General features: G+C 38.5%; 1 protein-coding gene across 2 annotated transcripts in view; it reads left to right on the top strand.

Annotated features, from left to right (window-relative positions):
* Positions 1-27,865, top strand: part of ADCY2 (adenylate cyclase 2) — a 205,883-nt gene that overhangs the window by 102,709 nt on the left and 75,309 nt on the right. The gene's annotated exons all lie outside the window — the stretch shown is intronic.

The raw sequence follows: 27,865 nt of genomic DNA, 5'->3' as shown, positions 1-27,865 counted from the left end.
TGTGCACCTCATGTGTCCCAGATGACCTTAATTGTTATGTCTGTCTCACAAGTGCCTTTAGACATTTTAAATTAATGTTTTCAAGATCCATCACCAACACTTTTTTCTTAAAAAATGCAAATGGAAAGTCCACACCAGGGCTTTAACAGGTTGTTTGTTCAGAGGGTTATCCTTGTTCTGCTGGGCACTTGGGTTGCACACTGGCTGAAGTTGCTACAAAACATTTCAAGTAATCTTAAGGAGAAAAGTTTACAGTAAGAGCAAGTTTTGACGATTAGATGCAAAATTTGTATAAGGTACTGCTGCAGGAGAGGTTTGTAAGAGCAGTCATTTATGTTTGCACCTCTGCCTCCAAAGCTGTGTGCAGGGAATGGGTGGACTTTGTAACTGAGCACAGTTGTAAGGGCACAGGTTTCTATTAGTTGCTCTTTTTCCTCCCAGCATAGGAAATGCATTGTTTATCTGCAGGAAGAAGGGGGGTTGTGCTACTGGACACTGAATTCAAAGGAGTAAGGATGCTTCTTGTAAGAAGGCCGTACTTACCGCAGATATGGTTCTAGCTGATGTTTTCTGCAAATGTGTATTATTTTGCTAAAGGTTACTAGTTTCTATGGAAAGACATAAATAAGTAGCTTTGGTGTACTGAAGGTCTTGCAGAAAGGATTGACAACTTGACAGTGAAGAGAAGCAAAACTACCAGGAATTCTGTGGCAGATACTGTTTCTTTGGGGTTTGTAGTACTTGTGTCTCAAATATGCTGTAGCCTAGCAAGATGGAAAGACGCGAAACCATCTTTAACTGATAAATGTTGTTGTTCTTATAGAATAATCAAGGAAACTGTACATAATTTGTTATATATATTTAAGTGTGTGTTGTCATGTTTGTGTTTTGATAGGAATAAATCTGTCAAATTAGTTAAGACATCTACACAGCTCTAAGTAGTGTATTGCAGGGCTGGATTAGAAACAGACTGGTCAATGTCTTATTGAACAAAAGTCAAATATTCTGTGGAAATCAGTGATCTTTTTGACCTCCAGTGAGCTCAAAAAGAGCTGATTAGAATTTCAGATCTTCTTCTATAGATTTCTTTGATCTTTATCCCCTCAACCCCTTAATGTATGCCCCTTACCTCCTGTCAAGGTTTTTCCAACCAAAAAATGAAGACGTGTACCTCCATATTATCACACTTAGGGACATTAGATATTTAAACCTGAAAAGGTAAAATGAAGATTCATTTAATAAGGTAGGTGGTTTTTTTTCCCCAGGATTAACACACTTCCTTGTTTGCAGACATTAGTTCAGAAGTGGATGTACTTTAGTCTGTCCTTTAACACTGCTTGTTTTGCCAAGAAGATACAGAAGATCATCCACATTGTTAGTACTTAGGAAGCAAGTCGATCATATTGGTGACTAGTTTTAGAGACCTGGGATACAATGAAACAGTAGGAGCATGGTGCATTTTAAAAAGCTTTTTTTTTGATCAAAGCCTTTATTAGCCTGTAAAAGGTTGTAGCATGACCCTTGATTCTACATCTCTGTAACAGGAAAAAAATTTAATTTAGTTTAATTTACTTTGCATAAGCTACTTTCGTACAAGTGCAGAGCATAGGATGTGCTTCTAAATGATTAGGGCTCCAGGTCAAATTTGCATATATTTCCAGATCATGGACATCGTGTCTTTTATAATTGTTTTTGAAAGATGTACAATTTATGTTTCAAATTATTCTGTGAATTTCCTATTATATTATTTGAGAGTACGCTCATACAAATGTAGACAACCATTGTTTTTCAGTTACTGGGGTTTTTTTTTGTGTGTCTTTGAATAGCCTTTTTGAAAACACCATTTTGATACATCAGTAGATAAGTATATTGCAATACCACTCAACAATTACACCAAAGAACTCAAGAGAAACACCATAATTCGTTGTTTTTAAGTGAGATCAACACACATTAGAATCTGGTGAAATAGGGGGGTGTGTGTATATACTGGGGTACAAGTTGGACATACTGTACCCACACCACTGTGTATTTCTTCTGTTTCTTCACAGCAAAGGCTGGATGGTCCCAAAGGGATGGGAAGCTGTGGGTGGTGACACCTCCCAGCAGGGCAGGGGCTACGTTTGAACTTGTGTGGTAAAAAGCAGTATTTTCAAAGCCCACTTTGGTGTTTCTCACACATCTTTTATTTCTTTTCAGTGTTTATGAAAGAGAAATGTGAAATTATTCTGACCTCTTTTGAATTTGCAGTCTTATTTCAAGATATGTATTTAAAATAGCCTCTCATAGTGTTATTTGTCTCCCTGATAAAAGTCTGGCTGACAGTTTGTAGGGGTAATGAATGACTCACTAGTGCTGAGTGCAAGATCTTAATGCTGACAGCAGTATAATTGCTCTTCTCTCTCTCTTCTGGGGCTTTGCATCGTGAGACACAGGAATATACTCTGAGAGGTTCTTACAACACCGCGGGGAGGTGTTCGTAAGGTGTTGGTGTTCAGTGGGTTCTCTGAAATGCTGTCTTTGAGAAGGAGGCAGTATAATGATGGTTTTAGAAACCATCTACTCGGGTAGCAGATGAAAATGAATGAGGTTTCAAATCATTGAGTGGGATTTTAACTTTTTCACTGAAACATGGTGAAACAATACCAATAAAGGAACTGAAATATTTCAAAATTGTTTTAAAATTAATCTAAAAAAGAGAAGCCTCATACATTTATGAGGTTTAAGGCTTTTAGTAAAGAATGGAAACATTGAAATACATTATTTGGAACTAATATATAAAATGTGGATCCCTGAAAGTTTAATAAATGCTTTTTAAAAGGTAAGCTACTAACATTTTCATGAATATGGAATAGGTTTTTGAAGAGCTTCCTCATTTTCCTTTTCCTTGTAACTTCAAGGCTAGCAAATGGGAAAAACAAAGACTAGTGTTGGTCTTTTAAATTTTAGAATCCATTTTTTACTTCAGCAATGTTTGTGCATATACACGTGTGTACACGGGCTTGACACTGGTGACTCCAGATCTGTAAGTATATAGATCTATAGGATCTAGAAGTGACCAATCACCACTGGTAACTTGAAGAAATACAGACCTGGACCTGGACACAAGTGCTTTTAGGGGGAACAAAGAACAAGAGCATAGACTTGCAGATCAGCAAATAAATAGCAAGGTATAAAGATACCAGATATCTGTTACCAGGTATCTAGAAAGTACTGCAAAGAGATCCTAGACTGAGGAAGAAGTAACCATCAGTATCAACATCACCATCATACTCCTGCTCACAAAGGACTTCAGATGCTGATGACTTGCTGAAAGTCTCTCACCACTACTGCCAGGCTGAAACCCATCCACATTAGGACACACAGGAACAGTTAAAGCATGAGCCTTTTACCAGAAAAAGGGTTGTAAACTAAGAAGTGTATGCATAACAATTTAAACCATATTATTACTACTAAGACTTTGCTTTGTTAATATAGAAGTATTTCTTTTTTTATTTGGTTTTATTTTCTTTATTTTTCTCTAATAATTAGAGCAAGAGTAATACTGATTATTGGATTAGACTGTTAAGATTTGTGAAGTTATGCTAGAAAGAAATGTAAACTAACAGTAAATTCTTAGCTTTATATGTGTGTGTGTGTGTGTGTACATTGTCAGGTTTGTTTCCTTTTAGTCCATAAACAAGATTTTGAGTATTATGCTTCATGTGTCCCTCTGGATCCTGAAGTGCATAATACCAATGTTATTCAAGCAGAAAGCAGGGGTTTCACAGCAAGATGTCTCAAGTTCATCAGGAAGACATAAATACTGGCGGTTTGAACCCTCTTCCTCCTCAATTTTATTCCACTCAAAACTATACACTGCTGTCCCCCAGCCCTATGACCCCAGAGGGATTGTTTGTCCCACCTGGGTGCTCCCAGAGCAAAGCCAATACAGAGAAGCAACAGGCATGTGTCCACCAGGCAACTGCTGCCACATCTGAAAATCAGACCCAAGGCAAGCTCAGAGAAGTCTGGAGACCCGGTGTTGAATACAGAGCCTGTGATGTCGTGGTAAAATTGTATTTTCTGGGCTACAGAAGCCCGGAGCAACTTCATCTACTTTTGGAGTTAGCCCTGTTTGGAGCAAGATACTGGACTATGGATCTCAGGAGGTCACTTCCAATCTGAATTTTTCAGTGAGTCTCTGGTTTTCTTTAATGTCTTTCCTAGAACAGAGTGCTATGACATACAGAAATACTATGATTTAAGATAGAAATATATGAAAAGGTAAATGTCACTTTGAATCATATCCTATACTGGCAAATGAATGTTTTTTGAATCAATAAAAAATCCTGTTGGGTGCTACTGAATTTTTTCTAAGTTTCTCATACTGACTGCTTACAGAAATGTAATGCCAGGAATAGTGCAGCTATATTTGCTCCTATTTATTGATGAGAGTAATAGTAATTTTGCCAGAGGAATATATGTTTGTTAAGAAAAGCTGAGTTATTTGAAAATCAAATAGATACCCATTGTCACTTCATTATGTTCAGATTTTCCAGTCACTGAAGAATTTGAAATAGACTAAATAGTCATGATGATACTACAATAAGAAGAGCCTGCAATTAATTATCCCCCAAGGCTCAATATTTAGTAAGAATATGAAACTTTTGATTTCAAGTTTTATGTCACAACCAAGACCCGTAGATCAAAAAGTTGTAACAAAGGTAGGGTTAGAAGGTACAGAGGCTTCACACATGCCTGGCTGACCAGAGCTTTTGTAAGGTAGAAAAGATACTCAGTTCCTTGCCTGCAAAAGGATCATGTACTACATTAGCAATCTGCATCTTAATTATACCCCTGGAGTTATTCTTTCATAATACTTCACTACTTAAAGAGTTGCTTAGGAGCTTCTGCCCTGTAGAGATGGAGCAGTGAGGAGAGTGATTGGCAGCTTTTCAGTTTACCACTCTGGAAAACTCCAGAGGTCCAACAAGTGTGGGATACTTCCCTTTCAGTGCTTTTTCAGGGATCTGGGAAATGACCTTCAAATTTATAGCAAAACATTATTAATGGATGACCACTTTTCCTAACCATTATTTTCCCAGTTCTGCTCTGCTAAATTGTTTGTAGGAGCTATGAGAGACTCCTTATGTAGAAATAAGGCTTTGTCATGTTCTGAAATGTTATAAAATGTGCCTTTCAGCCCAGGGAATGTATATTTCACTCTTAGAGGGAGAGATGCCAATATTGGAAGTCTAGTTACCTACATGAAGACACTCATATTGTCCACAATTCTGAAATTAATGGCTTAGCAAATGCCTTGTGCAAGTATCTACTGCAGAGATCAATAGAGACACTGCAGCTCTTGCATGTAATCTTTTTCCTACCTCAGGACTTCATTGTGAGAAAAGGTCATTTACCATTTTGCAGTGAAGTAGATGAGATTTCAGCTGCTTCTGTGTGTGTTGATCTGCAGTAATTTATTACATCTAACATAATCAGATAAACTGATGAGTCATGCTGCTTTGTTTTATAAGGAAGATGTATAGTTTAAGCAGATACTAATTACCACATTTTCATAGATATCCTGATAATTTGGATGAAACACATAGCTGGCAGGCAAATGTTAATTTTTGTCATGGCACCTGAAATTTTGTCAGCCACATTACAAAAGCTAAAATTATTAGCTGAAAAATCATTCTTTTTAGAAAGAGAATGTCTTTTGACAGCAAGTCCAAAGTTTTCAATTGTTACTTATTCCCATAATTAATTGCCTCATTTTTAAATTGCCATTTTATTTCCAGATAAAAGTTATTTATGTCCAACTAGATCTCTTTTTCCTTACTAACCTTGCTATGTCTTTTTCAACTCTCCACATTAAACATTATTCTCTACAGATAGGGAGTACAGGATATTGTGCCTAGAGAAACTACGCATAGATCACAAACATTTTGATAATCCAGAGGCCTTTTCCAGTCTTCTTTTTGTTTTTTAACATGCAGAATTGCTCAGTCATGTCATAAATATTCTTATAATATTGTAGATAACTTAAACATCTTAAAGGATTCTCTGTAATGAGGATTTTCCAGTCATTTGTTCATTTATGTGACCTTTCCATGGTTTCTTGGATCATTTTTATAACAAGTATATTTGAACACACTGTTGTCAATTATGTTCATGTAAGGAGATAAAGATCCATAAAAAAGTCTTTTTATGAGTCTCTGGGTCACATTGACTTTGTTAGCAGCAGCAGCATGCTGGGAGATCCTGCTCATTGGGTTAAGTACCATGAGCTGTCTATTCTTTCCAGAATTACTGCTTTCCAACCTATCTGCTTCCGTATTGTAAATATATGTTTTCATTCTGAATTCATTTTCTTTGGGTGTTTTAAATAACTTCTGTGTTGCTGCTCACCAAAAGTTATGTATTCTTCTAACATTGTTAATAATCATATCAATTCTAAATATCTTCTTTATATCACTCCTAATACATTTTGTTCTTTAGGTGATTGCCCACATGAACATTTACACTGCCAGTGCACATACACTAAAGCTAGGGACATCTGAACCCTATGTGCCACTGTGTTCTTTCCCCTTGCTTTACTCTGCTCAGGTTATAATGGAAAGGTGTGGTCACTGTCTTTAAGGTCTTCTCAGCAATCTGGCTAAATTGGGACTTCTCTGGACATTCATATCCTTGTCCATGGCCTAGCTAGATACTACTTCCAACTCTTTTCAGATTGTAAATCAGTTACCTTTCTCTTTTTGTAATATTCTCTTTCTTTTCTCTTCCCTCCAAACCCTTACCTCCCTTTAGCAATTTCCTGGATATGAAAGGCTTCCTACTGTAGGAAACACCATTAGGAAAAAAATACAACTCTGCTAAATATACTACTCCCAGGTGCTTTCAACCAAAAGTGAAACCTACCAAGTGGTAGGTGTCAAGTATGAGCCCCCTCTGCTAGCTTCTAGGAGCTCAACTGATTGTGTACAAGACCAACTTGCTTCTAGGAGCTGCTATGAAAGGTTTAAGAACTTAAGAGTACGGTCTCCTCACTCCTTCCCTTAGGAGCTGCTTTTTCCTGAGGCTGTAACCCTTGGTCCCCCCTGAGTTGTGTTGCGGCTGCACTGCAGTCATGTCAGTGCCATCTAACTTGTCAGTCTGGACCCTGACCCACAGATTTGACTTTTTGAAGAAAAGCCCTTTCCTTCCATTTGGAGTTGTCGTTGGATTAATCCATTTGTGTTCCAAGATGGTGTTAGGACAATGAATCTATTCCTGTAGGTCACCAGGCTTCTCTTCAGGCAATCCCATTTCCCTTACAGGTATTGGTAAGAATCGTACACGTGGATGCTTAATGAAATGAGAAAGAAAAACTGCTTAATAATTAGCAGAGGTTCTGTGAACTGTGTTGCCCTCAAAGGTGCTCACAGCCTGTGTGCCTTGCTGACTCTTAGAGCCATGTTTCATGTTCTATTATATTTTGGTTTTCTTTTAAATCAAAGGTCTCTCCGATTGAGAGGAGTGTGAGTTTATAGGGAGTGGAAGGGGAAGTGATATGGGCATGGTGATACTCCTTGAGCTAAAAGGTGCACATCCAACCTTGGATGCCTGGACGTATACACACCTACAGCATGGTTGTGTACAACAGCTCTCAGCGTGTAGGGACATTGAGGCAAGTAGGTTTTTTGTTAAAAGCATTGCATTTATTTGTTCTTCCAGATTATCAAGTAGCTTTCTGGAAACCTGTGATGTCTCAGGCTTGCTACACAAAATACTCAACATAAAAATATGTTTCTCAGTAAATTGCATTTAGAAATCTGCCAGGAAGTTCAATTGCAAGCCATTCAATCTGTGCTACTGTGCTAATTTTTAAACCAGAATGTTGTATAACACTAAATCATATGTTTGTATAAATCTAAATTATCACACGAACACTCATTATCGTTGACAAATGTCCTCTTGTTAAAAAAAAAAGCCTGGTTGCCGCATTAAAGGAAACAAACCCAAGAATTACAGCTGCATTGGTTCTTGAGGTAGTTCTGGTGGAAACGAAGCTTTGTACATTATTATAGGTGAAAGTAAGCGTGACATCTTGATGAAAATTTAACTTTTTTAAAATGCAGTAGTGGTGACAGTAAACACCTTCCCTGAACTTCCTCTCCCTGTATTACCTTATTTGACTGAAACCTGGCACTTGCTTTCTAAATCCTTACTAGAGCCACTAATGAATTCTTTCCGGCCTCCTCCTCCAGTTTTAATGTGTTTTCAGATGGCAGAGATTCAAAAAGAAATAAAAAGGAAAAAGAGAAGTGAGAGAGAATGCAAAAGTCCACAGGCTTAACTACTTAAAACTTCTACATTCATCTCTTCTATATGTACTGAAACGCATTTTGTGAACTTAATTTGTTCCTCTAACTGAAATGCTCAAAGAATTTTCATGAGCAGATGTGCAAGTGTAGAGTAAACCCTACTAGATCTGTTTTCAAAATACAATTTATAGAAGGCTTTATTCCTACTTCAGGATGTTTTTTTGTACAGTGTAGAAAAAAAAGACTCAAATATGAAGAGATTACTTCATCTTTCTCCCTGCTTGGTGGTGGGACCCAGAATACTTGAAACATCCTCAGCAGGTGTCTGTCTTAACTGTCCCTACAAAATCTGGAGCTTCTATACCCTTCCTAGATAACGTGTTCCATTCTGCCTTTATCTTTGGGGAATATTTTCCCTTTTGCCCAACTTAATAAGCCACAATTCAATCTAGGCCTGTGAATTGCATTGGATATAAATCAAGTTGATTCCTTTCCTCTTTATTAGAACCTTACATGCACCTGAAGGCTATTGTCCCCTCTCAGTTATCACTAAAACAATAAAGTGCTAAAGTAAGGCAAACAAGCCCAGTTTCCTCCACTGTGGCTTGTAGGACATGTTTTCTTGGTCTCTGATACTTTGTGTTGTCTAACTTTCTCCAGCTGGTCCAGATGATTTTTTGTAATGTTGAATACTTTGGCTGTGTTATGTTTCTTTTTAAGTACAATTTGACATTTCAGAGGACCTTGGAATATAATGTGCTATTGTTCCTTTCACCTTTGCATTTCTGAGTTTGTTTAAAAATCAATTTACTGGAGGTCACACAGAATCCATAATTAAATCAGTTCCATTGTCTACCAGTGCCAGACTGGAACTGTCTGCACAGTTTCACTGCTCTTTGACCACTCCATTTTAGTAGGTTTCCTGCTTTTAGACTGTAGTTACATAAGCCACCATGCACTTAATTGAAATAGAGAAGTGATTTTTGCTTATTTGCTGTAACCAAAATCTAATATAAATATGTAGTATTCATCTTTTTCCTTCTAAGGTGAGAAAAATAAAATTGCCTCAGTGCTTTGAACAACCGCGATTTGAAATGGTTTCATATTTTAAATATTATTAATACAATTCAGCTGTCTGTGTAGGATATTAAACTGACCTAAGGAAAAATCCAAAATAGCTGCAGCACTGATGCATTTTAGTCAATTACTGGGAAGTCTTCACGATCCCTCAAATCTTGTACCCTGGAATTGCAAGAAAATTTGTTCACCCAGCCTTTTTGTAACTTTAGATTCCTCCCTCTTAACACTATGTAGTGTTTTCTTTTTGCAGCTGGTTGTATTTGAAGGCTCTTTCATGGTCTTACTCTGTTGACTGTGTTAGAGTCTTCAGCTTTCAGCTATCATGCATTTGGGGTTGCTCTGTATTTAATAAAGTGACTATTGTCTTTCTCTTGTACTGTTATTTATATCCAGTGCACTGGATTTTCTATTTCACACTAAGTAATTAAATCTTATGGAGAAAGAATTGCAGCTGACTTTTTCCAAATTCATCACTTTGAGTACCCCAAACCACACTGTAAATAACTTCATCGAGGAGCATTTCTTTTCCTGTCATTTGCATTTGTGCATCCTTAGTGTTTCTCAGATGTTCTTGTTAAAATGATCTCAAAAAGAATTTTATACTCTCAAATATCATTCCATTTCGTTCTTTCATGCCTCTCTCTGCCAGTAAATAGGTGTCTTCTTCCATGCTTCCTTTCATCTCTTGGGACAGATTTTAAATCCCTCGTGTATATCTCTTCTTTCAAAGTACATTTTTTTCCTGTACAATCTTTCATGGAGACCTTTTGCCCTATGAAAACTAGGACTGGTTTACTCTTTGAAAAAATAATAGTTTGACTCCTACTACTGTATTTATTTTGTGTGATTAATCAGACTAGTGCTTTTTAATATTTGTGAATATCTGATATGCTGGTCCCGTTCAAACTGTATTCAGCATCCTTACCCCCACTTCCCATTTTTTAGATGGCCATTCAATAAAAAACCTCAAAAATACTAAATGACCTGCCTGCTACTCGTCCCTAGATAGTCTGCATAAAGGAGGACATCTATTTTGAAAACACTAAAATGTAAAAGATAAAGTCCCAGCTACTAAATATTCTCAACCTCTCCTTGAGTATGAGGAACTGCTCATGAAATACGAGATAGAGGAGACATGAGAGTGTCTTTGCCTGTGGCAAATTTAACAACAGCAGGAGGTTCCAGTCATGTGGGTATGGGCTGAGTAAACATTATGGGCCACGGTGTGCTGTGGGTCATGCTACAGCAGACATAAGCTTAACAGGGGCAAATTTTTAAGCTAAGTTCCTTCTCAGTTCTTTAAGCTAATCACAAGAAGTCCTGTAAGTAAGCCTTGATTTATTCCTGAACATTGTCTGTGAGCATCTCTGCATGGTTAAAACAGGGGGAAGAAAACCAACACAAAAGTATACGCCTATGAAAAAGTGCAATAGATAATCTTGGGCATATGCTTCCCCAGTGATCTATCTGAGTGCAAGAAAATGTGTGGCCCAGTTACTTAATGAACCAGAATTGATGTTGCATTTAACCAATTTTGATATCCACAAGTCCCGTGGCACACTTTTTCAACTCAACTGCATAAGGTGTGAAAAATAATTTCCTTTTGGTAGTTTTAGTTATTGACTGCATCGTTTTATTTCATGACTGCTTAAGTCAGTCTTAGATAGTCTAAAGCTCAGATTACAGTGTGCCTGTTTTAAAGTTTCTTCTTCGTTGCTACTTTCATTGGATTTTTCATGTTCAGTAGTTACCAGATTTCTCATTATAGGTCATCAAATGTGACTACTCAAGCAGTAAGACAGTACTAAATTTGTGTAGCCTTTTTTAATTTTCTGCTTGTAGCAGATAATGGAAAATTACTGTATTGATGACTTTACACAGGATAATAAATTTTCAGGCTCTAATGGTGCCTAACAATCCCAAACTTTTTTCCAACATTGAATAGGAAGTTTCCTGTAGTATTTAGAGAAAAGTGTAATATTGAGGTGGTTTAGCCATATCCCACAGCCAAACATCTACCTAGCTACTCACTCACTGCCCCCCAGCCCCAGCAGGAAAGGGGGAGAAAATAGGGGGAAAACAAACAGGAATGGGAAAGCTTGTAAGCTTGTAGATCCAGACAGGGGAATAATTTACCATTTACCACTGTGGGAAAAACAGACTGAATCTCCTGAAAATAACATAGTTTGGGCTAATTAGAAGCAAAAGAGACATAAAAAACCACATCTTTCCTCTCACCTTTCCCAACTTCACTCCTTCATTCTCAGCTCCCCTACCCTGTTGAAGCACCATGGAGGGGAATAAAGGGTGGTCAGTACCTAGGAGTTCTCTCTGCTGCTGCTGTTTCCTCCTCATGGTTTTCCTCTGCTCCAGTGTGGGCACTCCACAGGCTGCAATTTCATCAGGCATGTCCATCTGGTCTGGCATTGCTCTCCATGGGCTGCAGGATGGATGTCTGCTCCGGAACAGAGCTTTTCCTCCTCTGCTGATCTTGGTGTTCCCTCTGCTTTATCTCACTCCTTTTGTTTCCTTCTCTCTCTGTCTGGCTTCTCCCGCCCTTCTTCACATGCATTTTCCTGAAGACACCACCAGCTTTGCGGGTGTTCAGTTGTGTTCTGCAATGGATCTGTGGCAGAGCTACTGGCCTCTTTCCCCAGAGGCCACCTCTGCAGGTCCTCAGCTGCCAAAACCTTGCCACCCATGCCCGATGGAAACAGAGGTCTCACAGAAGGGGCGTGGGGACCGTAATAGCTGCAGGTGGGGCAGGCTGGAAGGGAGCTATTGGTGACAGCTGGTCGTACACGGTATTATGTGTCTTGTGAAACCATGGCCTCGGTCCTCTGAGAGCTTTCTTCAGCTATTCTCAGTCCCATCTTTCTCCTAGCTATTACAAGTAACTTTGTATCATCAGAAAAGAAAATGGCCCTGATAATTGTTCCCGTTCATTTTGGCACTTTGCTGTAAAACCCGCTCTACTCCAACATTAATTTGTATCAACTTCTTTGATTCATACCTCAGAATTAATAGTTTTGCATCTTCCCAATCGCCTCTTTTTGGTAGGAATGTAAAGTTACATAGTTTTTTATGGGTCTTTCTGCAGTACATTTCAGTCTTCCTTTGGCCCTGCAAACTCTGTGTTAAACTCCTTGAGAACAAAAATCCTTAGTTTCTATTGCTCAGTGAAAGTTGTTTCTCCAGAACTTTATTTTTCATGCTTTTTAATGATTTTCTGCTCTTCTCTATTCCTAATATTTGAAAGGAATGTCAGGTTTGGAGGGGTTTCTCCAGTTTCTCCAGTTACGTATATATGATCCTTTAGAAATGCTCTAGCCAGAGTAGATCCTGACACCTGCCTTCCTTCCTGGCTCTGAACTATACTGGCTACTGTGATCTTTCAAATGTGGGAGCACTGAGGGAAAATAATATTGTAAATAAGTGTTGTTAAATTCCCTTTGCTTTAAAGGTCACATCTGGTTTTGTTCATGAGTCAGTCCATCACAGACACCTTTAATAATGCCCTTTACAGCATTTAAGGGATCCCTCGGGCAGCCCAGGGCTGATGATACTGCAACAACTGTGGCTGCACGTCTTTCTTTACGTAATTAAGAAATAGGCCTAGTGCTCACAGGGATAATGTGCAGCTGTAACACTCTTCATACCGACAACACTCTTTAAAAGCACAGTTACAGTAAAGAGGTTTCCTCCAGGTGAGTAACTCCTCATCACTGATTTTGTAGTGTAGAGATTGCTGGACAAAATCTGTCTGTGAAGAACGGAATTTTAAATTCATAATAACTCCATTTTCTCTCCATATTTACAAAAAAATATGCACCAGTATTCTTTCTGCATTTTAAGTTATTCTTCCAGGTTATTTTAAAATACATACTTGCACAGACACCACACAGTAAGAAGGAACATTTGTTTTCTGGTACCATAAGGGGACAAATATGTTCAGCTTGTTAGAGGAGTTATAAAAATAGAAGATTGGAGTTAGTGTGCCTGGGGCTTTTATTGTGACATGCAAATACTTTACAAATATGTCCAAGGATGTCTGAGGTTTTTATTGTTCTAAAAAGACAATATAATCAAAATCACAAGCTTTTGGTTTTCTTTTTATACCATCTTTTTAAGTTAAACCTTCTTTTTATACGTAATCTTTTGTTACTCTATTAATATATACCATTCTAATGAGAGTTGATTGCTTATCTTGTGTGTGTCCTCTGATAAAGTTGCTCTCCATTTTCCTTATTTTGTGTAAACTGTAGGACTCAATTTTCTTTCCCCTATGCATTTTCTGTAGTTCTTGTAAATTAATGTGTGCATCTTCAATGAGTTTGAGGAACAAACAGTATGTCACAACCCAGCTTAGGATCAGTAGCATGTGAATAACATATTGCTCTTAGCTGAAACCCCATTGATTTTTGCATATAAAATGCAATTAAATATTATTGTTGTTGTTATGTTTTTGTTCAAACTCTGTGCAAGGATTCTTAATTATGCCAACAGACTATGATTAAAAAGCTGTGTAATACTATAAATAGATGTACTATAACTTACTCACATAAATCACTGCTCCACAGTTTCTTCCTAATTTTTTCCATTCAGTTAAAATTTTCATCTAGCCAGTAAAAGACAGAAGAACGTTGTTGCATAGCATAGAATACATTAGCATTTTAAAGATATGACTGTCTGAAGGTGAATTGGTTGACAAGTATGAGGAGTATGAATGATGATGCACTGAAAAGGAGGTGGCAGAACCGTAGTATAATATGCCTGTAATGCAAACGTGGATGCAGTAGGTGATTCTCAGGAAACTCTGATGACAGTTAAGTAGAACCACGCATATTTGGGATGCCTTAAAATGCAGACACATGTAAAATCTGCAAAATTTCTGCTATACTGTCTGGGACATACTATAAAAAAAAGAATCAAGTCAGCTTGATGCTTGTGGAGATTTTGGTAAAAAAAGTGTATGTTGTACGAATATGTGTAGGAAAACAACTGTCCATTTTGAGAAAGAGAGAGAATTTTCTACATTATGATGAAAACGTAGAAGCCATGTGATAAATGTCTGTTAGTCATAGTGAGGATTTATGGTGATTTCCAGAAAAAGCATGCTATTATTTTCTATTCTAGTCGGAGTAAACCAAGTACTCAGAATCGCAGTGACAAGGTAAAAAATCCCATGCTATGGAAATAGATAAGGACTTCAGCCCTTTTGGGACCTTACATAATCCTTGAGGCAGCTCAACTAGACAATTAAACTGTGGACTGTGGAGAGCCATGAGAAATACGGTGAACCTTACTTGAACTTGGGATGGAGGGAGCTGAAGGAATGGTCACAATGTACACCACTACTGAAAGTGCACTGCAAGTTTCCAAAGGAGATTCAATATCCTTTTAACCCCCAAAATCCCATTAAAATACAGTCCTTCTCCCTGACATCACTGTTAAAATTAGGAAAGCCCTGACAGCATTCAGCATACATCAAAGGATTTTTGTCCTCTACAGGTGTCCCCAGAGGTCCTGAAGATGACTGATCCTGACCAAGCATTATAGTGGATCTCTCGGACCTTGTTTGAGAAAGCTTCAAGTTGCTCATGAATCGATCCAGTTCAGTGACACTTCTCAGATTTAAAAACGTGAACATATGCAATCCACACTGAAAATCATTGAGACATTCAGAAAACCCTATTTAAATCCTAATTAAAAGCTGTGGTTCAGGGGCAAAGGGGCGAAAGACATAGTGTGTGCACACAGCAGACTTAAAACCACTTTAGTCGGCGGTTTCAGATCTGCACAGGCTGTTGCTGAGCACCTTTTCTCTCTATAGGACGGACCAAACATTTAGTCCATGAAACTACTTGACCAGAGTTCCCCCAGCTACCTACTGGTACTCATTTTTGCAGCATCTTTGTCCTCATATGCCTACTTCAAAGGGCATTCTAGCACCTCCTTTTCTGGGAAAGAGATTTACTGTGGCGTTCTCAAGCAATTTTGGGCTTTTTAATACTCATGAAAAATTCAATACAAGGTCAGTATATGGTTCAGTCACTGACTTTGTCTAGTATATCACATTTTTTAGAGAAGAGCTGCATTGCTACTGGATTCAAAGAGAGAGAACCATTGCAAAACTCTTTTGTCTTTTCTTGATCATAAGCATAGACTCTACACACCATTGTTGCCTTTTAAGTGGCTCCCTGTCTTTCTCCCTTTCCAGGCATAATATCTGAAACTCTCTTTAATAAATTAAAACTCTTCACCCTTAAAGTACCACAACAACTAGGCAAGTATCTGCAATGAAACACATTTTCACTGAGAGGGAAAAACAGAGGGTAACTGAAAAGTTTAGTGTTAGTTGACAAGAAATGCACAAAGTCACTTGCAGTACACTGGTGTTTCTTAAATGATGCTGGAATTTCAGCCTGTTTACTGGGCAGGTAATAAGACATGCCAAGGGGAGCGCGACACTGCCCCAACCTTGTTCCTTTCTCTTCTCTGTTCTTGACACTCGCATCAGCCCAGTGCCAACTTTCTGGCTCCACCCAAGTCTAGGGTTAGGGTTACGCCTAGGGTTAGGGTTCAGAAAACTGCAAAGCCCAGAGCTACAGGGTCACTGACAATGTGAAAGTCATGCCAAGGAGAGTGTGACACTGCCCCAGTCTTGCTTTCTTGTTTTCCTTTTTTCTTGGTACTCAACTCAGCCCAGTTCTAGATTTCCTGGTCTTCCTAGGATCACGGTCAGGGTCAGGGTTTGGGTTCGGGTTCAGAAAACCACAAAGCCCAGAGCTCCAGGAAAGAAGATAAAACTGATGATAAGAATGATAATGGTATGATATCATATATGATATGATATGATATGATATGATATATGATATGATATATGATATGATATGATATGATATGATGCAAGTTTTTCATTCCATGGAAATGTGTGCTTGAGTTGGTCATGATTGATTAGCCTCAGTGTATTGAATGAATTGGTTTCTTAGTTTAGAAAGTCCACATATTAAAAAAAAAAAAAAAAATACCCTCGAAAGAGGTTTTTTATTTTGTGAGATAGTTTTGGTATTGGGAACATTCTGGCATCAGCTGTGGGGTAGGTGCAGTGAGAGGTTCTTCTGAGTCACTGACTGTGTTAACAGCGATGCAGGGTTGTTTACCCTTCAGTGAAAGATGTGCTCCTGAGCAGATTAACAAACAGCCCTGCAGGGACTGCTGTAACCCCACTGTACCCATCACTTTGTGGTAATTATAACTGGTGAAGTGTTGCCATTGTATCCCCATTGCCACATGTTCCTGTCTTGTCTTGTGTCTGATATCCCTGTGCAGGGCAATATCTGTGCAGGAGAATTTGCTCGCAAATTTTCTTCTTTAACCAAAGGAAAATTTTAGCCTTTCAGCTGTAGAGCTGTGGTGTTAGGTTAATTCCCTTTTTCAAAGGGAGTAGACTTAAAACCATAGAATGGCTTGAGTTGAAGGGACTTTAAAGGTCATATATTTCCAAGCCCCCTCCCACAGCCAGGGACGCCTTCCGTTAGTCAAGGTTGCTCAGACCCCCATCCAACCTGGCCTTGAATGCTGTAGGATAACTTAGTATTTGGATTTTGTGTAGCATTAACTGTTGAAATACACTGTCTTATTGAAATGAATGGGTTTTTTTAATATTTAGATACATAGATATAAAAAAGGGTATTTTAATAATGAGTTACATCAGAATAAGAAGATGACATGGTATGATTTCATTAATTTGTGGTTTGATTTCATTTTAGTTTTACTATGCGAGTCACAGGTTTAAGGATTTGGAAAAATATAAATTTAAGACATTCTGTCATACCCGTGCCCTTTGAACGTGTAAGCTGGTATACAGTACCTAATTGTATAAAGTACAAATAGGTAAAAAGTTAGGTACTCCCTCAGAAAGCTCTCTGTAGTCATGCCTTAAACACCCTTAAGTTACCTACTTGTAGGTAACTTTTGTAAGTCATCTTGGGTGAATTCAAGTGCCCGTTGATAAGGAATACATATAAAAAGAAATAGTAAATGTTTTAAAGGATTAGACTGTGTTGTCTAGCTTGCCTGCTTTGTTTTCTTGCAAGTTCATGAAAATGTTAAAAATCAACCATGAGAAAGCTACTTTCCTTCCACCACTGAAAACAAAGTACTAATTTAGTTCATTCTAGACCACCTTAAAAAAAAAACACCAAAAAAACCCAACCAACCAAAAAAAAAAAAGGAATAGAAAGGCACATTAATTCAATTTCATCCATTCCTAGCATTTAATACTTTGTTAACATGTATAAAAATTGGTAATAGAGTAATTTTAAATAGGTACAAAAGCATCTGAAATTTTGCTTGGATTAAGGGGGATACTAAAGAAAAAGAGAAAAGAAAAAAAATATCTTTTTGGGAAATTAAATTGGCATTGGAAAATAAATGTTACTGTAAATTTAACAATTATTACAAAGAAACATCAAGTATTTTTTAAACTGTGCAGAAATTAACTGATTTATCTTTTTCAGAGTAAGTTCATATTCAGAACTTTGCCTTGTGATTCCCCATAGTAAATCTAGTGACTACTTTTATTAATTCTCCTGTGCTCATTGTGGTGGAAAAGGGTTTTCTATATTTATGGAAGACTAATTGCAACATTTATCTCAAGGTGAAGCAGTAGGAGGAGAGGTCAAGGAATAGATAGATTAAATAAAGTAAGTGGTAATGAATCCTCATGTCTATGTATTCGGCAGAAGGACCTAAAGAAGCTCAGGGATGAAACAACAGAAATGCTGCTGCCATGTCTTAGGTGGAGTCTGTCACCAAGAGTTGTGCTGATAGTTCAGGGCAAGAGGGAGGCAACTGTGATACCAATTTTTGCAGAGCTCCAAGGGAGACCAGAGGACTACTGACTTACAAAGCCAGTGTCTGTTCAGGCATATTAGTGGAAGTAAAATACAGGATTTGGGTGAGGGTGATAGATGAAAGAAAAGTCAAGACAGCTTTTGTAGAGGAAAAAGAATTTTCTGAAGGTTTCAAATCTTGTGGGTGAGAATAATCCATTTGATACAGGCTGCCTGGATTTCTGGAAGACAAGAACCCTCACAAAAAGGTCTTGAAGAAACTAAGGAGGCATGGGAAAGGACAAATGTCTTTACATGATCAAATATTTAAAATTTTATTAGTTCTATCAATCGAGAATTTTTTAAAAAATGCATTTATTTTTTACATCCTTCATGTCCCTTCAGTTTTCTTTCATGCTCAGATTAATTTTAACTAGCTTTCTGCATTGCTCCAAAACCTAAAAATTTCAGTGAAATTTGTAGCTATTTTATGGTCGACTGCTTATCAGGCATAAAATATCTACAAGTCCCAGAAACAGTAATTTGTTCTTGGAGCATGTGCCACCAGTCTGCAGAGTGTTATTCACAGAAGTGCTCTAGTGTCACATAGCACAGCACAGTGTGAAGATCTGTCAGCTTTTACAGTGAGCTTTATGCTACCCAGAGGAAATCTGTAAATGAAATTGCTTTGTTATAGAAGATATTTTTAGATCTCTGTTCATGTATAAAGTAAAGCCTGTGTGTGCAGGTATACAGATAGTAGTTTATGTACAGTAGTTTATGTTTCTAGAAGATGAAAAGAATAAGAGTCATTTTACTGGAATACATAAGGGGCAGATTTACAGGGCTTTCTTTTCTCACTTTAATGTAGCCAGATAGATTTGTTTATGGAATAACATGGATACTGAGGGTAGAGCCAATTGTTAGTGTGAAATTAATAGCAGGCGTCTCCCTTGCTTCTTCAGAAAAGTGTTTCTGCCTAGTGTTTGCAAGTAGCACCTGTATTTACTATTCCATTTTGCAGTGAAGCCTGGGCCCCAGCTTTTGGTGTAGCCCAACATATTTTTGTTGACGATTTTCAAAAAAAGCAAAACCATCAGATTTACATAATTGAAGGTATTTTAAATCTGGGCATCTGGCACAGCCATTTTTCTGTCTCCTTTGTCACACTGAGGAAATATGATTTATTGCTGGTCTTTCAGTTCTTCCGGGGCCATATTTTATTCCTTTCTGTTTACTCCCTTCTTCTGCACTGGGAGCAGAGACATTAACATGCTGTATTGCTTAAACTGTTGGATTTCTGTACCACTTGAATGAAAGAAGTACATCTGGGGAGTCATCCTTTCAGTGTGCTGCAGTTAGATACTAAAAACAAGCACCTGAATAATGCAAATGTGAACCTATAGATGAGAAAAGTTAGCTGAAACCAACAGAACTTGTTATCAAAATGTCACCTTCCCCTTAGTGTTGAGAGAAAAACAAACTTTGAAGAAGTTGTGCTGGAAGATGGGAGGTGACTGGTCTGGGTAGCTATTACTGCCCTGAATCCAGTGAATTTTGCCCTGCTGGGAGAGCTGTAGGTTTGTGCAAGGAAGATTGAGCTCTTGCTCTGAAACAGCTGTCAATATTCCAGCATACAGTCTCAGACTAAAGCACCAGGCTTCCTTGGAGACTGCGAAAGGAAAACAATACGGGAGAATAGCAGAGGAACTGATATCTCACCAGACAGATAAGATGCAGGCCTTTATCTGACAAACAATGAATAATAATTCCCGTGTGTATGTGCTGTGTCCTTCTTTGGACAGCAGTTACGAGCTAAGGGATGAGCTTCTGCAATGGAAGTTTCTCTCCAATTGCCCAAATACAAAACAACATTTTGCTCCCAAATAATTTATAGAATTTGCTGCTGCATGGCTGCAGTCCATACAGGAGTAGTCACAGCTAAAAAGGCTTCACCTGCTGGATCACTGAGAGAGTTTATTCAGACTTTAAACCACACTTGGTATGACAGAGCATGACTTATAGGTCCTTGGATGGAATAGCTGCAGGTCTCAAAAAAAAGAAGAGGTTTTTTTACAGCAAAGTTAACTTACTTAGAATAAGTAGAATAGGTTAACTCGTCGGCCAAGAAAAGATCAGAATTGCTGATGATACAGAGGAAACACCAAACTGAAAATAAATCTCGAGTCCTTGCAGGTAGAGTTTCCTACAGCCTTCTAGAAAGCCCTTCTAGCTCAACAGCTTCCAGTGGCTTCCATCATTGAAACAATCTCAGCAAGTCCTGTCAGGGTCTCTGGGAAATCTTCTGTCAAGAAAGTGAGAAATGCTGAAGTCAGGTGCACTGCAGCAGAGCAATATCTCGTGTCTTCGTGTTTTCTCCCTGATTGCTCCATCCAGTCTTCTGAAAGGTTCTTTCTGCTGCAGCTCAAAGTGGCTCTCATTCAGACAGATCCACTTGACTTAAGAGTGAAGCATTCCCTTCCAGTCATGCATCTTGGGAAACAAACAAACAAAACAAAAAACCCAAATAAACAACCCCCCCAACAACCCCCCCAACAACAGAAACAAACAAACCAAAAGAAAAACCCAACAAAACCCCCAGGTTTTTTTAAATACTGGTATTGCAAACTGCAAACAAGCAAGTTCTGCAGTGACCCAAACTGATTATATAGGATGGCCCTGGTTCATCAGAGCACATCTGTGTATTGAGCACATGTTCTGGGGATTCTTGGCAGGACTTGGTATTTGAATGTTGCTAAGCTGTGCTGGATGTGGCAGTGCCGGTGCTGCTGAAGACAGCTATGAGGCTCCATGGGGAGGAAACTATTTTGAGGTGTACCTTGGGCTCAGGATTGAAAAAGAAATTAAGTCTCTCTTGCTTATAAATAACAATAGTGTGCTAACAAAAATCAAAAAGAGTATTTTATAGCATTTCTTAAAATGAGGGGCTGAAAACATATAGCAGTCTCATATTTTACCATTTTATTCAAAATGATATAATATAGTTGGTGGGAACAGCAATGCCAGTCTGAAAAGGAAGTACATACTCTGTAACTGTTGCTAATATCATACAGAAAGAGCTTTTAAGCAGCAAAAAAATTTCACCAAGAGGACTGGAGCAGGAGCCAAACATGAAAATGTATGTCTTGTTACACTAAAGATGTACATTTTTTATTCTTTATTCCTTTCTAGGAATTATGGTTCCTGTAGCTTAAATAGTCAGTATTATGTGCCTGTATGCTGAGGTTTCAGTGATGTATAATAGATTATGATACTGTGAATTACATGGTAAAATGTTATCAGTTACTATATATTACCTTCTTTTAATTTTATCTCTTTGAACAGCAACGCGATCCTAACTGTCAACATATTTTTCTGATGGATGTATCTGTTAATCAGTGTTTAAAATGCAGCATTTCAAAATGAATCAAATGAAATAAAGGTATGGAGCATATTGATGACATGTGCTGCAAATAACCAAAACCAATGTTGGGTAAAAAAGGCGCACACTATTCCCAAATTTCTAAAAGGTGTGGAAGTTATTTAAGTGCAGTAATCATAGAATAGATTTAATTAATCTATAGCATATATGGCATTAGAAATAGCACTGTCAAAACCAATCAGCTGCAGCTTTGGTGTTGTTTTTCACAGTATACACATGTACAAATGTGCAGACATCAGTGTGTAAACCAGGATTCCAAAACAATAGACAAAGAACATGGAATTGATAAGAATTAGGCCTGTTTTAAACCCTTCAACATGTGTGGCCAAGAATTCAGACCTAATTCCTCAAGGAGACAAACTGGGCTCGTCTTCTGCTGTGCTGAAGGACATTTGCCAAATGTCTCCACTGGATTGCTCATCCCCTGACAGAGAATGAGGAAGCAGAGCAGCCCTTCTGCAGGAGCCTGGGGATTAGGGAATTCACCTGGAGCACTGCAGAGAGAGGAAATCTTGTACTTGCTTCATTGATTTTTAAATGGTTTCATTTTGGAGAAAATTAATTTCACCTGAAGAGGCTTCTAGACTCTACCTCCAAAATAATCTCATGGTCACTGATAAGCACTTCTCTGTGGGGATGGGAAGAGAGTTGAGGTCTCATTTTGGCAGAGGGCTGTTTTGACGAAGGGTTGCACATGGAGAACACTGTTTAACCTGTGGATGTCCGGTTAAAGCTTGAACACCTCTGGAGCTGACACCCCATTTCTGCACCACTGGTCACTGTGGCGCTGTACAGAGCCTGTGTTGGTGGCCACAGGTTGCAGGGGTCTGAGGTGGTGAGCTGGCAGAGGGGTCATTGTGAATCACTTCATGTCAGCCAAAGCTGCCTCCAGCCTCCCGTGGGGCACACAAAACTGCCATGGAAAAAACCTGCTTTGTGTACCAAATCTTAGCCATTGGGTGTCAAAAAGTTATTTAACCGGTGCTCCCACCCAAACACAGTTCAGAAGGAAGCAGGCATTTTCTGGAGGCTGGAGACAAGCTGATCTGTGGAGAGGACTCTCTATACCCAAATAAGGTAGCCTCATTCCTGAGGCGCTGTGGGACATGGACAATCCATGCTGGAGCAGGGACACACCAGAGGGGACAGGAGCCCATCAATGTCCCAGGCTGGAGCAGAGACATGGAGTAAAAGGGCAGCAGAAGCCTTCAAGCATAGGGCAGCAGAAGCACAGAGTGACAGACAGAAACTATCACACATGCCATCTCAGCTTCCTACTCTTCCTGCCAGCTCAGCACAGGAGTTTTGATGGACAGAGTATAATGCATGGCAAAAATAGTGAAAACTGAGACCTGGAAGTGTGGAGGATAGATGGTTGTGTAAGAGTCTGTCTCAGTGTTTATGTTCCTTTTTTTAAATTTTTTTTTTTTCAAAACTGCAATCAGCAATGAGAGGTTTGTTTTTGTTTACATTAAATTAATTCTGTTAAAATTACCTGACTGCAGACTGTTTTGCCCACAACAGGGTTCCAAGCACATAAAGGTACCTCCTTCCATCCTGGAGGTAATGGCCTGGTGGCTCTTTGTACAGAATCATAAGCAGCACCCTCTTCTGAGTATTTTCTACTTGTGTGGCTTCCTCCTGCGGATCTAAATTTTTTCAGTTGCATTTTTATGATTCCAATTTTCTCCATGCATTGCACACACAGACTTAGTACCTTTCTTCCTGGGACAGGCTTTCCCTAGATGACAACACACTCAAAGATCTGGTAGTTCCTGCCTATCTGTAATTAAGTCTGAGTTCCTTGTCTGCAAATTTATTATGTGTAAGTACCTCTGGAACATACCATAGAAAACACCTCCAAAATTGTATACACAGTGACATGGAAAATGTTTAGAAAATAAAATGTATAGAATAAAATTCAGAAAATGTTTAGAAAATAAAACCAGACCAATTCTGAAAGCTTTAACCCTTGCTATGGTTTATGCTAAATTTTGTTTTGTGGTTAGACCTAGTAATGAGTATTAATTAATAGTTTAGCATATATCTGCCATACAGTAAGTTCTTGCTTTTTTCCCTTGATCAGATTCCTCAAAATAAAGAGAATTGGTTTTCAAAACTGTGTTTATCTTGCTTATTTTTCAGGGGGAGCAATTTTTTTAATTGAAAACTTTCTATCTTTAGTAGCTGGTGAATATAATCATTAAAGAGCAATTGGGAGATTTCTACATGAAACTGTCATTGCTGAGATAGAAATATAATGAAAACCATTCTTGTTCCTTTTATTTAGACCACTGTAAGGAAACAAAAGGTCTGCTTTATGAATGCAGTAACAGCGTATATCCTCCAGACATCTGCCTGTTCTTTGATTTCCACCTAGTGTGAGTCAGCCTCCTCTGTCTTCAAGGCTGGGAAGTGAGCTGTTGAATGAATAGTGGTGCTCAGAAAAGAGGTGTTAAAATATACAGCTTGCAACATTAAAATTTATCATCACTGTTTCACAAGAAGTAGGACAGATCCTTGCTGTAGGTTCACTTTTCATTAATTTATGGGTGAAATAAACTCTTAGAATTAGCTTCTACTTGACTAAACTTTTATCTCTATTTAAACTGGCTGTTGTATGGGCCAAACCTCTGTTTAGATACTTCTACTCTTGACTAAGCTAATACAGAGATTGACTGTTTTGATTCATTTCTATTTCTGTCTGGCCCTGCTTCTCACTGCTCTGTCTGACCCACTTTTAAGGGTTTATGAGCTCCTGACAAGTGCAGCTAGATGACTGATTCTTGGTTTTGATTCTTATTCTGTGTGGTGAGTAACATTTTATCACTGAAATGTGTGATATCTGTAGAGTATCCAGTAAAATATTAGCAGATCACCAGTGAAATACAGAAAGAAATCCATTCTTACATGTTAAGCATTCTGTAAACAGATGGCTAAAACACTGGAGGCAATGTCAGAGGTAAGAACAACCAGTTTCGAGCTATTTAGAAGAGCATGGAGGTCGTGATGCTGTCAGTGTGCTTCAGACGTGGTCTTCCAACTTAAATGCAATGCTGTGCCTTAGAAATACTTTTGGTTTTGCTTTGGATTTGATGCTTTCAGCCACAAGGTTTGGCTCTAAACTGGACAGACGAACAGGAAATGTCTGTCTTTGAAAAATGGCTGTATAGATACCTTCTAAGCAGTACTCTTGAATATCTTCCCTGACATGTCTCATAGATGGTTTGGAAGAAGGAAAATATGTAAAAAGAGAGATGGGTTTGGTTTTCCTTATTTCTATTGAAAAAATAACAAAATTCCTCTCATCAAAATATGAAGTGAGTTGTACTGGAGTTAAAGGGTTTGTTGTTTAAAAGAACAGTATTGAGCAATTGCCAGATTGCTAGCACTGTAATACTTCACCATTATTAAAGACTGATATATTAATAAACATGTTACTGTCATCAAACTGATTCTTTGCAAAATGCTGCTTCTGTCTGTTCATCAGTTCTTGATATATATAAAACTTAAAGCAAGAATTAACAGGATCAGACATAAATAAACCTTGAAATTTTCTGTTAATTAAGCAGCTCTGGCTGTGTATGTTGGTATGTTCCCTTTTACTCTATTGTTGTGCTGTTTGGTGACTTGTCACTTGAACAGGCGCAGGATAGGCATGTTTTCTGAAGGTGTAGTGAACATTGTTTGCCAAATTAGTCATAAACAGCCTGCATATGCAAACTGTAATCTATGCATCAACATTAAGCATCCCCTAGGTTCTGTGAAGGAATTTGTCTTTGCCAAATACGTGGTGAGCCTGTGAATTTAAATGAGCTTTCAGTCCCCTACACTGAAACAGTGGCAGTGCTTTGGTTTAGTATTTTTTGGATGTGGAGGTAACTGGTGACACAGCAGCTAGAGCTACTTCCCAGAGCTACTCCACAGCAAATGAGCTGGGCACACTGAGGGTGCACAACACTGCGTATTTAGCCTGCAAACCCTTGCCTGTACTTCAGCTGAAAGCCTGCATTGGCTTTACTGCTCTTGTGCAGTGAGCAAGTCACACCACTGATGTTTAGCCATTGCAAATTTATTTGAAGACAACTGGCCCCTTTCTGGATGCATGGCTGGAGCTCAGGGACAGAGTAGGGAGGGCAGCTTCTCTTTCCCAGGCAGAGGCTCCGAGGCAGCACCGCGGGGGCTGATCCCTGTCTGGCACCACAGTGGGCCTTGCCCTGGCCCTGGTCCAGTCCCAGCACCTGGGTGGACACATCTCGTTGCCATCTGAGCTGGTGACCTCAGCAGCCACCTTGGGTTTGAACACTGGCAGCCCTCACTTGGGGCTCCCATTCTCCCAGGAGCAGCCCCTGGACAACCACTGCTTGTCTTCTGCAGAATAACTTCACGAGGGTATTTGCATTTCATGGCTGAGGAACTAGTGAGGAATGAGAGGATGGTGCTTTCATTTCCCTTGTGTGTGTGTTGATTTTCTGGTGTTGATATTGTGGCTCCTGGCATTGCCACACTTGAAATTTCACCCAAAGGGTCATGAAAACAAAAAATCCTACAGTGGGGAGGTTGGGGAAAAACTCATTTTCCATGTGGAAAAAAAAATTAGAAATTAATGTTGTTAGCAATGGGGGGCCATTTAGGAGAACAGATGAGAACAGATGAGAGTTCATAGTTCTGTCATCAGGAAAGACATTATCTGTGTCATAAAGCCTGGGCTAGCCATGAGTGAAAGCAAAAGCAGCAATTAGATGTATTAAAAAATGCTTCAATGTGACAAAAGTTGTGATATGTTGGGAGACTTCTACATGTCACAAAAAATCTTTGATCCTTGTCTGGTTTTGTCAAGGCCAATAACAGCATTTTGGAAGTATTCCAGGAAAAAAGCCATCATAACCAAGGAAGGGTTGCCACTAGATGGAAAGAGTTTAAACAATCAGTATGAAATAAAAGGTTCTGCTGTAATAGTTTTGTATTTGGAAAGAAATAGAGTGATGCACTCAAAAACTTGGTAGGAAATCGAGTCATATGAAAATGTGTTTCAGTGTTTAGTGGGAACAGGTTTGGGTTAAGTAACTTTCCAAAATCAAAAGATTTCAGTAAGGTATTTGATGCAGTGATGCTCAGCATAAAAATACTGACACTTCCCACCAAAAGAGCACAGTCTAATGGTTTCTAAGTAGAGTAACTGGAAGTTATCACTGGAGGTCTTCTATGAGTTGGCATGTGTATCATGTTCTGCAAGAATCACGTCTCATTGTTTATGCTATTCTGTATTTTTATTAATTATCTAGGAGGTATGTGAGGACATTCCTAGACAATAACTTTTGCAGAAAATGTAAATACTGGTCTGATAATAAATACTGTAATATGGAATACTTTATAAACAATCAAGAGAATTTTTAATAAATTTCTGAAGAGGCATAATTCTAAAAGAGTATGGGCCACACCTAGGATATTTTAAGGTTGCAACTTTGTATAATATTTTGGAGAAAGTAGGAGACATGGAACAGCAGACCAGGAACTCTGGGTATGTTACAGCAGAAGGTTGCATAGAGTAAGTCATGGACATATTGTGGGAAATAAATATGTGTGTGCCTCTGTTTACTGGAGCAAAATGTTAGGATTTGTGTCAAGAAACCCTTGAAAATGCTTGAAGGTTGTTGAGAGTTTTGAGAAGAGAGTGTAGAAAACACTTAGGAGAAGGAGGTTTTTGGACCTAAGTCTATTTACCTCATCAAAAAGACAGTTATCTGTGTTTGCAGGAATAAGAGTAGGGACATTAATCTTGAGCTGAGAAAGATGTAACCAGGCCAAAACTTCAAAGTAAGAAATACAGAACACATTTTTAACAGTTTTTAACAGTTCAGCAGATTAACCACTAGAAGCTGGTGAATTGTCCACTTCTTGATGTCTCTGCAGCCAAGATTGAATACTTTTTGTGGTGTGTATGAGTAAAATCAATTTATTGGCCTCAGCACAAGTAATGAGGTTGATGGAGGTTATTAACATAGGCTAAATTTAAGGAGATAATAGCAAATAATTTTAAGAAGTCGTCTTCCCTCACAGTTAGGAGTCCAAGTTAGCTTTAAGAAAAAACAATTTACAACTATTTATTCTTGTAGGTGTATTTTAGAGAATGATCATGAGATCTGGGAAAACAGTACTATAATTGACGATAATCTTGGTCAGCTTCTTGGCTATTTGATCATTTTGTGGTCAGG

The sequence above is a fragment of the Corvus hawaiiensis genome, chromosome 1 (assembly GCF_020740725.1).
Source record: "Corvus hawaiiensis isolate bCorHaw1 chromosome 1, bCorHaw1.pri.cur, whole genome shotgun sequence".
NCBI classification, from domain to species: domain Eukaryota; kingdom Metazoa; phylum Chordata; class Aves; order Passeriformes; family Corvidae; genus Corvus; species Corvus hawaiiensis.
Note: the sequence above shows the minus strand (reverse complement) of the source record. Positions and strands in the feature narration are given on the sequence as shown.